This window comes from Stegastes partitus, unplaced genomic scaffold, assembly GCF_000690725.1.
Source record: "Stegastes partitus isolate 25-593 unplaced genomic scaffold, Stegastes_partitus-1.0.2 Scaffold770, whole genome shotgun sequence".
NCBI classification, from domain to species: Eukaryota; Metazoa; Chordata; class Actinopteri; family Pomacentridae; genus Stegastes; species Stegastes partitus.
In genome coordinates, this window is record NW_007578501.1 from 367,705 (window position 1) to 373,296 (window position 5,592).

Consider the following 5,592-nt stretch of genomic DNA (forward strand, 5'->3'; position numbering starts at 1 on the left):
GTCACAAAGCAATACAGAGATTCATCATTAATCTGTGTGCAGCTGTTGCATGTTATTAAAATCACAACGATTGGGCAGCTTGTAGAAGTGACTGAAGTAGTGACAGCAAAAGATACTGACTTCAACAGATACATCTCTGTAACACTAGCATGCATATACTGATGTGCACAAATAACCTGCACAAGATGAAATGTAGAACAAGAGCTGGAGAGGAGCCCTTACCTGAACACAGCAGGAAGAACACAAGGGTCATCATCACAGTTGTGGTGAGACTGATATTGTGAAAAGACAGAGTTCAGGATCTGTAATCAGAGGGAAACAGATCAAGATGGTGGAATTTATAAAAGTGGACAAAGTGTAATTCATGCATATCCACACAGTAAATTTCAAGAAGTCTCTTACCTGCTCAAGAGCCAAGTCCCGTCCGTTTAGAAGTCGCTGCACTTATATACTCTTTGAGGGTGATGTGAGCTCACTAAAGACACAAGGTTTTTTTTTTTCTTTTTTTCTTGCATGTGTGTACATAGTAAAAGCGATGATGGCCTGAGATTAATGTTTAACTCAGGGTTGTCAAGTGTGGATGATATTCAAACTGTGCTTCTGTAAACATCCTCTTGATGATGAAATATCTCACCAATGGAAAAACTTTTACTTACTTCCAACCTGAAACCCCCTCAAACGGCGAGGCAAGGAAACAGAAATGGTAACGAGAAGATAGAAGCTAAATGTGCTGCCAACATTTTAGAAGAGTAGAGTTACAGTTGTGAGCAAAAGTTTACACAACCTTGTACACACCATGGCAGTCTTGAGTTTCCAGTGACTGTACAACTCTAAAGTCTTCATGACGGAATCATTAAAACACGTTTTTTTTATAGGTTTTCTGAAAAACATGACAAAATCTGCTGGGTCAAACACATATATGTTACAAAGCTATCATTTGGTTTCGTGTCCTCTTGGCCCTTTTCACCTCAACCCGGTGCTTTTGTTAGCGGTCCACAAGCTTCTGGCAAATTTCCTACTTTTATCTTTCTCCTTTTGAAACAGTCGGTGCAGTTCAACTAACTTTGTCGTATTTCTGACACAGACTTGCTTCCTCAGTGCAGTTCGCTCGTTCTTGATGGGCTTTAAGTGAGGATTTCAGGGAGATCAGTCTAAAACCTTGAAAATGTCATAAATTAGCCATTTCTTTACTACTTTTGATGCATGTTTGGATTCATTGTCTTGTTTGGGTGTCCAGCGCCCAACCTTCTAGCTGATAATATTAGCTTTTCCTGCAGAAAGTATAAGTAATTCCTGTTTTTCATTATGTCATTTACTTTCTGTAAAGCAGCAGTTCCACTGGCACCAAAACTGCCCCAGAGCATAATGCTGCCACCACCATGCTTGACAGTAGGTTTGGTGTTCTTGGGGTTAAAGGCCTCACTTTGTGGCCAAATAGCTACATTTTTGTTTCACCTGACCGCAGAACTTTACGTGCTGCTTCCAGATGAAGGGCTACGTTCTTGCAACGCACTGTGACATTAAACACACTTGATCTGTGTTCCGGCATCTTCTAATTGCTGCTTTTTTTTTGTAATTCTTGGTTAACTCTTGAGCATCCTGACCAACTGTCTCTTAGCAGCAGAGGACAGCTTGTGTTTTTTTTTGGTTTTTTTCCCTCTGATCCTGGCAGTGACACAACTGTACCACAGTTTTATACTCACAATTGTTTGCACGGTTAATTCTTGGATCTGAGACTACTTCGAAATGACTCCAAGTGACTTCCTGCTGAGCCACTGCAGTGACTGTGGCTGCGTTTAATGGGTATATCAAATGGGTCTTATTTAATTGGGCTCAGAGAAGTCAGCAGCTGTAGTTAATATCACACGAAGTTAAGAGGTCATGCCACTGAGAAAAACTGACTAACGCAACTTCCTACATGACCAAAACCAATAATTCAAGTTTCTCGATGTATATTTTTAACCCACCAGTTTGTCAACTTTCCTGTAATTTATTTTCATGAAACACCAAAATGCTTTGTTGTTGTTGTTGTTTGTGACAAAGACACCGTTGGCTGGATTACAGACACGTGCTGAATGTACTTTACGGTAACACTTTATAATAACTATCCGTTGTAACTAGTTAATAGATCATTTGCAAACTGTTTATTAGTGAGTTATTAACCACTTGCTAAGTGTTTGTTAATAGTTTGTTGATGATTTATTACGATGCCTTACAGATAGTTAATAAACATTTACAAACTGTTAGTTAATGAGTTATAAATGACTTGTTAACTGTATATGAATGATTTACAGCCATACCTTATAAACCAGTCATAGATCATGAACAAGCCATTAGTGAATTACTTACTAATGACTTGTTAAGTATCAGTTAATAGTTTATATATGTTATTGGGACGTTATTCTAAAGTTGCAACTATTCCTCATTTATTCCTCATACATTAAAGACAATGTTCAACATTCTATCTGTTGTATGTCTTTGGTAAAATATAATACACAGAAAAGTCTATGGGTGGAAGAGGGTTGAGGTACAAAACTGTGATATTGTAAATATCACATCAAATTTCTGTACCTTGAACTTGTTCCACCCATTTGCTGTTCTACAAAGTTTCATTGGTACTGGTAGATGGTTAACAAACTATTAACAAGTGATCTGTAAAGTGTGAGTTAATGTAGTAGCTAAGTATTAGTTATAAGCTTATGTATGTTATTGAGACGTTATTCTAAAGTTGCAACTATTTCTCATTTACCAGCAGTTAATAAATGAGGAACCAATATCTTCTTTAAACATGATCAGAGGATATAACTTGGCACATCAGAGCAATACATAGAACAGGAAACCAAGCATACTATAGGAATGAAAGAGTCAGGTATCGAGTTCCTGCGAAGCTCTGGCAAACAATGAGTGCACCTGTTTATGTGATCCATGTTCCTCTTTTTAGTAGCTCGCACTGTGTTTCCTGGGAAAATGATTTGCATTCATGTCATTAGCCAAATTCCAAAACACAGTACTGCTAGATTATTGATTAGCAGAGCACACTCGGACAGGCAAGGACAGGCAAGGTGGACTTCCTCCAGGCTAACCTTTCAACCTGATACTTCGCATTTATAATGTGTCGAGTAATAATTGTTTTCACAGTAAACAGGATTATTAAAAATCAGTTCATGCAGTCGAGCGGGCGGTCACGCTATTGCTTTTCTGTTGTCAAAATTTGCAGCAGGTTTGCAAAAACACAGCAAGAAATAGACTAATTAAAGTTACATATTAAGAGAAATGACTTTTAAATATATTTTTTATCAATTCAAAAGTGTGTTCTACATGTACATATGTTTGTACTGACTCTGCCTTTTTCCAAAAGACTCAACATTCATTCATGCAAGCTGGTCTGCAGTTCTCTAGGGACTTTGTGCATGGGGCTTTGAAAGCACTAAAACTGCCCTTGTGCACGCAGATATGTCCGATAATTGTTTCAAACATGTCACTGATGCTGATAGTTCTGAGCAGAGTTTGGCTTTTCTGCATACAGAATTCCACAAATACACAAATTCTCCTTCCACCTCTCTCGGTTGTGAACCATGCCGGTCAAAGTGTGCACCCAGAGTTTTATTATAATCAAAATTAAATGTGTTTCTTACCCAACAGTTACTGAACATCTTCACGTTGTCCCAACGCTTTTTAAACTACCTACAACCAAGTGTACCTGTTTGTGCTGTGTGCAGGACAATCCCAGTTTGGTTGGAAAAGTTTAAAACCATGTTTATTACACTAAGTCTACCTATAACTTTGTTGTGGAGAGGTTTGGATTTGACGACAACCGGGCAAAAAGATGAAATCCAGCCACCAAAGTGGTGCTCGTTTGCATTTGTGTGGTCATATTTAGACAGAACAGTCGTGCAGAGAGAAACTTTTTGTACAGTGAACTGGTAAAACCTGTAACGCCCTTATGCTCTGTAGTTTGTTTCTATGAATTCTTGGGTAACTAGGTTTTTACCACGAGTTATATTTGATGTTTTTACTCCAATATGTCAAAACACAGAATGGAATATACAGTTTATTAAACCATGTCACGGCTAAAAGCATCTGTCACCAGAAATGCTGTTCTAATGAGAGCTACATGTGTTCATTATTCAAATCTTGGGACCTGGAACGGAGCCACCCGGCACACGCTGTACGTGTCTATGAATAGCCCTGTATATCAGGAGACGATATGCAAATTCACCAAAAATTTGTTTTTGGTGAATATTTACCTTTGGACTGACTGAGGGGTTTGAAATGTCACAGCGATGTTATTTCTCCATCTGAATTGTGCAAATTCATTTTCAGATGACGCCTTTAATCATCTCACACTATCAACACTACTGTGTGCAGACTTTTCTGTCTTTGTTCAGACTTCTGGCGTACAAGCAGTTAAAAAGCACCGCACAACTAAACTAGTGCATGTAATGAAAACCTTAAGATGTATTGTGTGCAGAAAATCTGCACCCAGTAATCACACCCAACAGCCCATTTCAGGATGAAAAATTGAGTTACTATACCTGCATTAACCACTTTGGAAGACTTGTTAAAACTTGATGAATCGGTTGAACTTACAGACATAATGACTGAGCTAACGTCTGTAAGTAATCAAAAACATTTAAATTTAAATGTTGCATTCATTTCACAGTGCATGAATAGTACAAGCATACAAAAACATGTGCAATACACTAAGTATGATTAAGAGTAACTTCTATCCTCTTGGCTTAAATATAGACTAGGTGGCAAATTTAAACATAACTAAACTTTGGAATGAAATATGTTCAGCAGCCACGTGGCACACTGATGGGCACAAGCAGGGATGGAGAACACCGTTGTACTTATTTGTTTAACTGCACTCTCACATTTGAATTTCCACAAAACGGCGTACTTGCAAATACTTGTAGCTCTGTCTGGTTTAAAAATAGCACCGTAGATGTTTGGCTCTGAAAGGTGGCTGATGGTTTTAGATTAAAGGACACAACATTTAAACTTTTTTTTGCTTGCAGAAGTGGAGGTAAAAGTATGTAATGTTTTTGTATACTGCTGTATTAAGAGCATAATATTGACTATAAACACTGCCGCATCATTTTAATAATTCCAATAATTATGCTAAGCAGCTGCAGTGATCGCAGCACACATACAGTAACACTCAGAGAACATGATGGAAACTGTCTTTAATGCTCCCTGTGTCTGCTTGTTTACTTTCAGGCAGCGGCACGATACATCAAACCGCACAGAGCCGACATCCTCCCGCATCCAACGCCGGCACAATCGCTGTGTGTGGCTGACACAGCACCCGGTGTCGTGATGGAAGAGGCGCATGTAACCTCACATCAATGCAATGTCAGCTCTGCAATATACAGTAAATCAACTTCAATGAACGGCCCTCCTCAATGATTCAACAACCCCCCTCCCGTCCGTTCACGTCGAATTTCTGAGCGCGCACTGCACATCCTGGGCAAAGCCTGGGTGTTACTGTAATCGCATTGCATTTCCTTACAATGCATTACTGTTCCTATATTCAGACATCCCGTTGCAGTTAATAAACAGTTTTCATTTCATTCATTTCCTCCTTAT